Source organism: Brassica oleracea, chromosome C8 (genome assembly GCF_000695525.1).
Source record: "Brassica oleracea var. oleracea cultivar TO1000 chromosome C8, BOL, whole genome shotgun sequence".
In the NCBI taxonomy this organism is placed as follows: Eukaryota; Viridiplantae; Streptophyta; class Magnoliopsida; order Brassicales; family Brassicaceae; genus Brassica; species Brassica oleracea.
The window spans coordinates 4,187,300-4,199,894 of NC_027755.1; the positions used below are offsets into that span (position 1 = coordinate 4,187,300).

At 32.4% G+C, this 12,595-nt stretch overlaps 1 pseudogene; it reads left to right on the forward strand.

Moving 5' to 3' along the window:
* Window positions 1-9,801: 9,801 nt before the first annotated feature.
* LOC106310272 lies at window positions 9,802-12,233 on the forward strand (annotated as a pseudogene).
* Window positions 12,234-12,595: the final 362 nt, after the last annotated feature.

Here is a 12,595-nt window from a genome sequence, read left to right on the forward strand (position 1 = left end):
ATTACGTAGATAGTATATAAAATCTGATTTGGTATATATTATTTAGAAAGGAAGAGGAGCAAAAGCAGGAAGAGTAGCAGGGGAATGAGGAAGGATGATGATGCGGAGGAGGAAGGAGGAAAGTGGAGGAGGGAAGAGGAAGAGGGGGAGGAGAGAGGAAGAAGAGGAGAGGGTATACTATTTCGGTGAATAGAATAGTTTACTATAAATATTAGCAAATCATTGTTTTGAATATACGTTTAAATCATATATAGTGTTATATTTTAATATGATTCAGATATGGTGTAGTATAATATTTGTCCGACATTGCTTTAAAAATGTACTACATAAAATATACAAAATATACAAATTACTCTAGATTAATTTTGTCTAAAACATGATTGTAAATAAACAAAAGCTATTAGTTTTGATTTATGTGCTAATTACTCTAATGTATATAATTTTATGTATAAAAATTATTTTTAAAATATGTGGCTTTTAATATGTTATTTGATCCTAACAATCTCATAAATAAACTTCAAATCAAAGTGATTTTTAATATTGGAAGCATTATATATATATATATTATTTCATTCAGATTAAATATATTTTAGTCTTGATTTTTATTCTTAAAAAGCTTTATATGAAATATCAAGACAAGATTTCAATCACCTCTTTTTAAGTTTTTCCGAAGAATGAGAGATTTGATCATTCATATAATATTTGTTTATCCCTAATATCCTATCTAACTATTATAATTGTAAGAATGAGAGATTTGAACTATGTATAATAAGTTTTCTTTTTTATCGTTTGATAAATCAAACAGTTCTTACTTTATACATAGTCTACATATACTAGAAAGGTAAAGTATTATATATTTTTTTATCGGTACACTCCTAAGTAACTAAACCTCAAAAACGTAGGCTAATAAAAGAAGTAATTTATTATGATTGACACTTATACTATTCACTGAATTCACAAAAGAAGTTAAAAAAAGAAACAAAACTCATATCAGTGAAACAGGAATGAGAACGAAAGCACAATTTTATAGAAGTAGAAAATGAAATCTCTTTTGGAGAGTCAATAGTAAACAAATCGAGAGCAGAAAACCTAATCTATTTTCGTCATTTTATAATCGATGTTGCCTATCTGATTTTTGTGATTTGTGTAAGCCGCAAAATTTAATTTTTTTGTGAATATGAAATCTTAAAAATAATTAAAATGAGCTATAATACATTAACTCTTCAAAAATGATAATATATTTAAGAGACCAACATTTGTATTCGTGATTTTATAATCGATAAGGATTGTAGTACTGCAAAATGTTAAAACCATTTAATGAACAGATATTAGTATAAAAAACTCACTTCGCGCTTACGCGCGGGTTGTCATCTAGTAAGATAGATATTGTTTGGATCCAAATTTAATTATTGTGTTGTTTGGAAAGATAGATAGTAGTATAACACTGTTTCAATAATTACTTTATAACAGATGGGGTAATTTAAAATCTTATAAAAAAGCTGTGTCAAAGGAAATATTTATATTTTAATAAGACCGATAGAGTTAGCAAAATAATATAGTGTAGTTGTGGCCAACGAAACATTTTATTGATGTCGACAAAAAAAATCTTGAGAAGTAATAGGCATATGTACCAATGTTATTCTAGTGAATTAGTTGATACAGTAGTACAAAATTTTAGGTTCAAAATAACAAAATCGACAATGGAAGATGTTGAGGGTAAATCCTCTCCATGTTTAATTCAAATGTAATAATGTGGAATAAATTCTCTATTTACTAATGCTTTCTTACCGTTTCACTACGAGGAAATTTGGTATTCTGTATTTACGACAGGAACATAACATCTTACTGTTTTCTTGCATGTGAGGTGTATTTCCGGCCTGGTACATGACTATCTCTACCTCGTTGAGAAATTTATTTTTCATTATTCCATCGAAATCTTTATGTACATACTTCCAACTTCATAGTGGATATTGCCACCATATGCCATTTTTCTTTGAAATGTTTTTTTTTTTGTGGATTTTAAGAAAGAGAGGAAATGCATATTTATAGAAATATTTTTGAACTTTGTTAAATAGGTATGTTATCGCGAATTTACAACGAAATATATTTTACAATGCCTTAACGACTTCACTATGACCAAAACTCATTTTCTAACCAACCAAACACACACACAACAAACACGTTTTCACCAACCATCTATTTTTATTCGTATTTTACTCGTTAGTTGATTGAAAAATTAATATTTGGATGTAATAATATTGTAAATTAATAACTACATCACGACTACTTATAACTGCCGTCTTTAAATGTTCGTATTCGTTGGTAAATTACAACTATACTACGACAAATTATTTTTTCGTTGTAATGTTGTTGTAAAATTGACATAATTATACGATGACAAATATTCGTCGCTAATTGTCGTTGTTATGCGCTTGTTTTCTCGTATTGGTAGATAAAAAATTGTGTGAGAGAGAGATAGAGAGATGAGCGATACGAACATCATTGGCAACACAAGCTTGCAAGTTAGTAGAAGGTTTGTTAATCCGATGTCCTCTGCCAAAAACTTTTGTAGTCGGTTCAGTATTTTTTTTCTTCAAGTAATTGTGTATCGATCGAGCACGTGAGGTTCATGTAAAATCGTAAAGGGTTGTAAATATATTAGCAGTGAATATGATAGAAAAGTATGAAAAATAATCGAAACATACAACATACATATGATCTATAAATTATACATACATATAAACTATAAATAATATGCATAAGCAACCACATATAAATTGTATACTATAAACACATACATATATAACTTATAGGTTACATTTGTGTGGTAACAAAATATGTCTAATTTTATATATAGACACGCATATAATTTATAAACTATACATAAATATAATTATAAACAATTGTATATACATACACAATCTTCATACAAATTGTATACTATATAAACATACATACATAAATTACATTAATGTCAGCAGATATATATATATATATATGCGGGCCGTCCACCTAATCTTTTTTTTATCAACAAACCATCCATCTAGTCTTATAACTAATTTAAACCCATTAAAATTCAAATTCAAATAAATTAAAGATAAAACTAATTTTGGTAAAACTATTTTATTTTGTTTTATTGATTTTTTTATTCTATATCGGCAAACAACCATTACTATTACATAAGTTTAATTTCATATTGCTTTGGAGGATAATGAGGAGGAGGACAAACTTTGTCGCACGAGGCTTTGTCGTGCCAGCAAGGTTCACCTTTTAAACTTTTACAACACCAACCGAACTTTTTAAACCATTTTACATGATAACAATTTGATGTTATGATAATGTTTGATTTATCTATTTCACTAACATCCATCCTTGCACCTTCACATAGAAATCTCAGAACAACAAAATGTTAGTTAAAAATGAAAAAAAAAAAAAAAGTTGAAATAAAAACATAAGTAATATAATTGCAAAAATATATACATACAGTGATGCAAAACAAATAGAGAGATGATGAGTATACAGATGAGAGATGTCTGTATTTTCATGGTTTTCTTAAACAACAATGTAATGTCTTTTTTTTTTGTTTAGAATTCTTATTTCAAAGAGTGTGATTTTATCTTCTTGATATTATGAATATAAAGCATGATGTTTAAATAATAATCCAAAATCTATTGTTTCATAAAATCATTATTAAGAAGTCATATATATAATCATTAATCACTTAGATTGTTAAATGTTTCTATTTTATCCAAGATATTTTTTGTGTAGTTCTTTTTACGAATTATTTATAAATATTACAATGTGTATATTTTTGATTACCAGACATTTTAAAAAAAGCAATTAAGAAAAATTAAACACCAACAATTATATTCTATTCTAAAACAAACATATTATGACATTTGTAGGGTCTTAATGAAAATTACATCTAAATTAAACTATTACTTATTATATTTATAAGTATGTGTTCTTAGATAGAAATTTTTACCTTAGGAATAAAATTGTATAAAATTTTTGAAAATAAGTTACTGATTTTGTAAGATCTACAACTTAAATAAGTTACAGATTTTGTAAGATCTACAACTTCTACCTAATTGTAGCTTTTTACAATAATTTGGTACAATTTACATTTTTTCTATTATTACTTATCTATAACTGTGCTTATTTATACTATTCAGAATATATTATTAACTTATAAAGTTTAATCCTATAAGTTTATTTTAATCATAATATTTACATATTTTTAATGTTTGTTTATTTACTTTGCATATAATTATATTCCTATTTTAATCAATATTAAATAATGTAATAATCATTATTAATATATATATATATATATCAAATTATACATTAAATTATAATATTGAAAAATAAATAATAGTGATTTTTTTAGATTTAAATTTTAACATATTTCTAACTATTTAAAAAATTTCTTTTAAATTTTAATTTTACTAGTTTTGATATTTATTGGTTGGTTTATTTTTTATTTTTTTTCTTATTTTACCTACTATTAAATTTATGTAAAAACTATTTTATTACAACTTATAGAATTTTCCATAATGATTATATTTATTTATTTAATTTAATTTTTATTCTATTTAAATTATATTAAATTAATTAATTGTCATAACTAACATGTATTAAAAATTAAAATATAATTTAGTATTTAATGGTTTTAAATTAGGAGATACTTTATATCGAGAAAAATACTGTTTATCTTCTTTTTTTTGAAGAAGAAGAACGGCTTTCAATTTAAAAACATAAAATATTATAAGAGAAAACAAAGGGTCTTATAGAGACGAAAGGTCTTATAGTTGGATAAAATTTACATGAAAAACAGGTTTCATGAATGAGTGATGAATCTCAACCCCTGAAACAACAAAAATTGAGTCTAGAATAAACAACAACACAATGAAAGTCAATAGCTAGTGATAAGAACCACGACCGCGGCGGCCACGCTTCCCTCTCTGTCATATCGTCTTCCATTCCATTTCTTAGTATTTGATAGGGAGTTTTGTCTCCCTCCCACCTTTTTCAAGTTGATTGAGGAAGATGCCTTTGTCACAACTTCTTCCACATCTCCTAACCCTTTGAACTGATAAGGACTCTCAAATCCAAAAGTGATAGGTTTTGTGGTTAATGGATCAATGACTAAAGTCTCACGTACCTCAGTGTTGATAACAGTTGATGGACAGGACTCCATAATAGGTGCTGCAACGGGAGTATATTGAGAATCTACTAAAGTGGAAAAAGTTGGGACAAAGTTTGGCGAAGCAGTAGTGTTCTCTGGCTGAAAGGTAGATTGCAGAGCTGGAGTGGTTTCAAGTTCAGATAGGAGACCTTCTATCTCTTTAATATTTTTCTGAGGCTCAAGGACACCACCATCTAATGCTGTGTTGTTTCATCGGCGTGTAGATCCTCTTAATGGATAGTGGGTGGAGAAGAGCCAACATTATCCTTTAGCTGCGGAATGGTATCAATATCCACTAAAGGGACAACATAGCAACTGTCTATAGAAGGTGATGTGGAGGCAGAAACCTGAGCAGTTGATGAAGGTACAAGACACCTCTTCTCTTTATGTCCTAGATTTCCACACCTCTCACACATCGATGGAATCCATGTTTACTCAATATTAACAAGGAAAATGTTACCTTGTTTATCATCCAGAGAAATAATCTTCGAAAAGTTTCTATCCAACTCCTCTCGACTAAAACCTTTGCTTCGTCCAAACTGGTAGGATCAAGTCGAGGTTTATGCGTAAGAATGGGTTTTCCAAGTCCTGATGCAACATGCCTTATTCCTAATCTCGAGTAGCAACAATCTAGGATGTTCTTCAAAGTGGCCCAGATTGGAAGCGTGGAGATTTCAGAGACTTTGAAAGAAGCTTCTGGAGTCCATGGCAATACAAAAAGTAAGCAATCATTAATGTGACATACTCCTCGCTGAATGAGCGAGTAGGTTGGTGCGGGATATGGAACATTAAAGATGAATCACCAAACTTCTTACAATTGATCTTACAACTTCTTCGGCAAATTTTATTTACCACAGCATGTACTAAACCACCTGGCAGTAGAGAACATTTATGGAACTTTCCAATGATGTACTTGTCCTTATTCTCGGTACCTAGCCTAAAAGGAATAGATTCCTCAGGTGTGCAATCAAAACTGTAAGTTGGTGTGTCTGCTCGGTACAGATTGCGCGATTGAGCGCTAGATCTCGCAGTCCATGGAAAATGGAGGCTCCCATCAACTTTTATTTCCGGTGGTGGAAGCTTTTCAATAGGAGGCTGGATAGTAGGGGATGGATACTTACCCTTTGGTTGCTTGTTTAAGATCTCGTCATTTAAAGTCGGCCAGAGAGCAGCTAATTGATTCCCGACAATCGTTGGATCATAGTCTCGAGGAGTACTAGGTTTGGAAGGTGTGACCGGAGATTTGAAGAAAAGCGGTTTTGCCCATGATCCCAAAGATGGGACAAATTTTTCTGGAGCTTGAGCAAGATCATCAGATGGATTTGTTGGTGATTTAACCTCAGGGATTGGAAATTGCTGTAACTAACTTGGTCCAGAAACCAGGGATTGGTTGTTACCCTCAATAGAAGCAGGAACCACCCTACTGCCATCGTGGGTGGTTGAGAAAAAGGTCTGAGGTGGAGCTATCTGTGCTGTAACAGATTCGAACGTCGGAGAAAGGACCACAGTTTCTGAAGTCCAAAGAGGACCAACTAGTTCGAGCAAAGCGGTTTCGCTCGTCAAGATCGCCGGAGAAGAGGAAGTATGAGGAGAAGGATACGACGAGGATAGAGTCTGACCAGTTCTAATCTTCAACTCGCGACCAACAGAGGCGATGAAGACAAAGGAATGAACAGATAGAGATCACTGCTTGAATTCGAAAATGGTGACAAATTAGGTGGATGAGGTTCATCCAACTAGCCCGTTGGCGAGTTGGACGAGGTCGCTCGCCCGTTGGCGAGTTGGACGAGGTCGCTTGCCATCGGGCAATTCGTCGCTCGAGAAACGTCTGCTCGAGAGATTAAATAATCTTTTTCGAGGAACTTGTCGTATAATATATTTTTATGAAGTTTTAGTTTCCCACATTTTTATTTCTTTTTTAGAGAAGAAAGGTTTCTAGGAAACTTTCCGACATTGTTTTCGTCGTAACCGATTTTGACCCCAACATTCTGTAAATTTCAGATAATTTATAATTTTCCCAAGCCTAGTACATATTGTCAGGTTGAATAATGATAATAGTGAAAACGAAGGTTATGTATTTGGGTGTCTAAATTTGAACATATTTGTTTGGTTCTCTAAATTTTATTTTGGTCATAGAATATTGTTTGTTTGGTGAAGATGAAATTGGGAGAGTTGGGTTCGAAATTTCGTTTGGTATTAGATAGATAAGCCGGAAACCTCTCAATTTAATGTGGGATATAAATGTTTAATGTGGTATATGTGCATGCTTTACCCGAATGCCTCTCTCTTTCCACCCTAAAATTTAAGTTTTTCTTTTCATTGGATATTATCATACGAGAAAAAAGTTGAAAACTGCTTTCCACCCTAACGAATTCTCGATGAAAACTGCTTTGTCAGATCTTTATCGTCGGAAAAATATCTGTCTGGAATTCCTTGAGATTTCTGACAGTTCCTGATAGATTCCGACAAATTAGGTTTGTCAGAAATATTTTCGAGGAAATTAGTTCGTCAGAAATATTACTGATGAAAATTTGTCGAAAAATTGGAATGTTTTTCATTTTCAAAGTTATATTTTTAAAATTAATTTTTTAAATTAATTAATTTTTAAAAATTTAAATTTGGATTGAAAAGCATAACTAAAATGTAAATATATAAAAAAGTTTTAGAAAACAAAATCAACATTAAAAGGTTTAAAATCTATAAAAAGAACTAAAACACATAGAGAAACAGTTGATTTATATTGTCTACCAACATCTGGTTCATTCTCTATATATGCACCATTTGAACCTCGTTTTCCGCCATTTGAGCCTCGTTTTCCTTTTGGGTCTCCAAAGCTACTATCCGCTCGTCTTTGATCCTCAACTGCTCCACAATCTCGGGATCAGTGGTGGAAAGCTGCAACAATCCAAATCTTAAACTAACATATAAATCCTATAACTATAAACCAAATCTAATAAATTATCCATTCTGATTCCTAAAATTACCAATCTAACCACCTGAAACTATCGAAACTATTCAAAACAAATCAAAACTTACACGGTTTTTATGGAAATGGGGATGAAAGTTGACTGTTATTTGCAATTGCTTTATGTTGTCTATCATCATCTGGTTCCTTCTCTGTATATGCACCATTTGAACCTAGTTTTCCGCCATTTGAGCCTAGTTTTCCTTTTGGGTCTCCAAAGCTACTATTCGCTAGTCTTTGTTCCTCAACTGCTCCACAATCTCGGGATCAGTGGTGGAAGGCTGCAACAATCCAAATCTTAAACTAACATATAAATCCTATAACTATAAACTAATCAATAAATTATCCATTCCGATTCCTAAAACTATCAATCTAACCACCTAAAACTATCAAAACTGTTAAAAACAAATCAAAACTTACATGGTTTTTTTATGGAAATTGGGATGAAATCTGACTGTTCTTTGAAATTGCAAAGAGAGAGAGAGGCACTTAATGATATTAGAGAGAGAGAGAGAGAGAGAGAGAGAGAGAAGAAGAAGAAACTTGGTTTATGTAATACTACTTCCGTTCCTAAAAGTAAGATGTTTTAGATTTTTTTCTTGTTCAACAAAGATAGATTTTCTATATTGTTAAGGTACTTTTTTATATTTTTGAGGAACAGTAATTGAGAATATTTGAATTGATTAAATTTCATTGGTGAAAAGTTATTGGAAAGTGTATAATAAAGTAAAAAATAAATTAAATTATAAACATTTATTAAATTCTTAATAAGCGTGCATAGGGAGTAAAAATACCAACATACCCGATTCGGTAAAACTTATTATTTGGTGGTTCACATATTTTTAGATGGTTCATTTTCTAGGGTAAATTTCATTCCCCGATGAATTCTTGACAAAACGTACATGTCAGCAGAAATTCGTCCATAGTCCCATGGTACTATTTAATAAAGTAAATTAATTAGAAGATTGACCAATTGTCAAGAATAGAATATGCCCGACAAATTTCCAACGAATTACAGATGGATAGGGCATATTTTGTGCATGTTGCTTGATTGGTCAGTCAACATATATAAACCCCCAAATTTGTCAGAAATTACAGACGAATTTGGGTTTTAGAGTTTCAAAACCTAAGACAACCACACCAACAATATCAATCTATCGTAGATATGAGATTTTATGAGTCTTATAATCTTAACATAGTTTGAAAACACTTTAAAAAATTAAAATTGTAAAAATGAATCAACATAAAGTGTTTGTTTAAGTATATAGGTATTATGGAAAAGTTAGTGATTCACTCGATATGTTAAGCTGGGAATTTTAAAAATTTATAAAATAAATAGCTTGTTACACCACATGCCATCAGACATTTATTACATAACCTAGTTCTCTTGTAGGAACCCGATATTACTTATAGATTTAATATAAGCTAGTCCACTGTTAGCCTATTCTGATGTTAGCCTATTCTGATGTTTTTGTGTGATTGATCTTTCTTGATCTCAGTGTAGATCCTTGGATTGGTTTCCTTGCTTCAGGTTCTATCATGCTTACTATTGAGTCGATTGTTTTCTTCTGAGATATGCAAGAAGGCTCTCTCCGCTGCCATGTTCATATCTCAATCCGTCCAATTAGGCAAGCTAAGTTTGCAAGTTTCTTTTTTTTTTCTTGAGGAATGTCACACTACAAATTGGCTAGGGTTGGCAATTTTAGATTGATGGGTTTATAAATCTGTCTTAATAGATGAGTCATTCGATACTGATACCCTGAATAACTGAATAACTTTTATGGTTGACGCCGTTTTACTTATTGCCGAGGAAATTGAATCATAGCTTCTTTGCTTTTGTTGATTTCTAAAGCTTTAAAATTGTGGTTAGCATTAATTAGTTCTTAAAAGATCCAGAATCTGTGCCTGATTTCTAAAAAAAATTGATTAATTTAGTTTCACTGTGTTTATGAGTTGAGCTTTATCGTTGATTTTTCCACATAAATAGTCTGAGTTTTTTTCTGTTGTTTATTTGGTAGGAACAGTATTGTTAGCATAGTGATATGATTATTGTAATCAAATTTTATATTATCTCAGGAAGAGAAAGATAAAGTGTGGGGGAATAGTCATTGAGTGATGAATCTAATAAAGAGTATATGACATCGAGTATAACTGAGGAAACAGAAACGCCCAAACCTGCAAACACGGACGCAAGGTTCGTCTGCATCCATTTAGTGTGAAAGAAAGGGTAAGGAATGATGTAGTATATTGGAAGTGTATCAATGATGAAACGGTCATATACATGAGCTATCGTTCCGTTTTCGAGCATCTAATGTTCCCCACTACATCCACATTTGGTAATAGTTACTTAATTTTGCAGCTTCTTGATCAAATGTAATCCCTGATTTTATTTTGCTGAGCTTTCGTATGCCTATATATAGTGTGTTTAGCCATGTATGCTGAACGAAGGAGGTGTTTGCTCAAGGGGTGAATGAAGATGCTCTCTCTGTTGTTAGTGGAGTTCACTGTAAGGCATGTTGCTGAATCGAGAGAGCTGAAAAAGTACTTAACAACTAAGGTACAAGCTTTATTTGATAAACATTGTCCTTTCATTCGCTGATGGAAAGCTATATGTTTGTTTGGTTATAGGAATCTTACTGCTGGAGGTCGGGTTTAGTTTTGAACATGTTCCGACATTTGCATGGCCATTTCTTTTCAATCAAACCTTGAGAAAGATCTACGAAAGAAGGTAAATGGCTCAATTTCCTTTCTAACCAATGCAAATGTGATTTTTAGAGAAGTTTCTTAGCCTCTTAACAAGCCTCTTTTGAAATAAAAAATTTCATACGTTACTTTTAGAGATTTGATGCACCATTCTCCCGGTTTGGAAGGAAAGATCCTCAAGTGGTGCGTCCAAAAAGATGACTCTCTCTGTACTCTCCGGGAGGCTTTTGAGAAAGTTGAGCCCAAGCTGGGTTTCAACATAGAGCTCAAGCTTGACGACAATCTTGTCTATTCCTCTGACCACCTCTCCCGTCTTCTCCTCCCGATCTTGCAGGTACAAATACTTGACTTTGAATGTCATTACTCATTAGGTTGGTTTGGCTTCATTTGCCTCACTGGGTTTACAAACGAATGTGACAGGTGGTGTGTGATTATGGAAAAGACAGACCCATCATCGTCTCCAGCTTTCACCCTGATGCTGCCCTCCTCGCCAGGAAGTTGCAGAGCATCTACCCTGTAAGTAGCCTTCATCTTTGTTTGATCCAAAGAGCTTTAGAAACTTTCCACTCAACTTATGTGCCTTGGGATGGAAAAAAACAGGTATTCTTCTTGACAAACGGAGGAACAGAGATGTACTACGACGTGAGAAGGAACTCACTTGAGGAAGCTATCAAAGTATGTGTAGAGGGAGGCCTCCAAGGGATTGTCTCGGAGGTGAAGGGTGTTTTCAGGAACCCAGATGCCGTCAACAGGATAAAAGAATCCAGACTCTCTCTCTGATGACATACGGGAAGCTCAACAACGTAGCCGAGGCGGTGTATATGCAGCATTTGATGGGAATAGAAGGAGTCATGGTGGATCATGTGGAATAGATAACAGAGGCTGTGAGGGAGATGATGAAGCCATCCAATAGAGATGCTCATGATACTAAGCCAAACTTCTCTGAGAGAGAGCTCTCCTTTCTTCTCAAGCTCATTCCTGAGTTGATACAACACTGAACTCTTAACTCAGTTAGTTACATATTAGGATATGTTGTTTTCCCAAAAACTGACAATGTGGGGATGGATGCTACTATCGTGAGAGCCCAAATGTTATAGATTGATATCAGTACCACCATCACCAAGTTACACTTTTGATTGATGAATCTAATTGTGTAAATATGTTCAAAAGGGAAAAGTGGGGACTTTGGTGAGGAGACCGTGCTTCAGGTGATAGTGGAGACGAGGCAAGAGAGGTCTGTAAGGATCTTCCTCCCTTCTCTGCTTCACAAACTTTATGCATCTCTCAACCTCCTTCTTCACCTCGGCGAACACTTCCTTTGCCTTCTCTCTGTCCCTTAATTCTTCCTCTCCAGTCTCTCTCTCTTTCCCAAAGTAGTAATAGTATCTCCCAGGACACTTGGGGTATCACTACTGGGAAAGACATATATAATAGATGTTCTAGAATATTATTATATTTTTTGAAATATTTTTATATTTCATATTGCTTTTTTTTGTGAATGGAAACAAAATTTTCGTTGACATGATTATCATAGAATGAGTCCTTCTTATGATAATTATACCATACACTATTATAGATCTCAATTACGGTTTATTCGACAAGTCTTGAGACACGTAAAATGAATTTAAATAAATTTTCTATTAAATTGATGATAAAAACTCACAAATAAAAAAACATATGTAAATATTATAAAAAAATAATTTAATTGTTAGTAAAATATTTATTTGTTAATTGTTTAT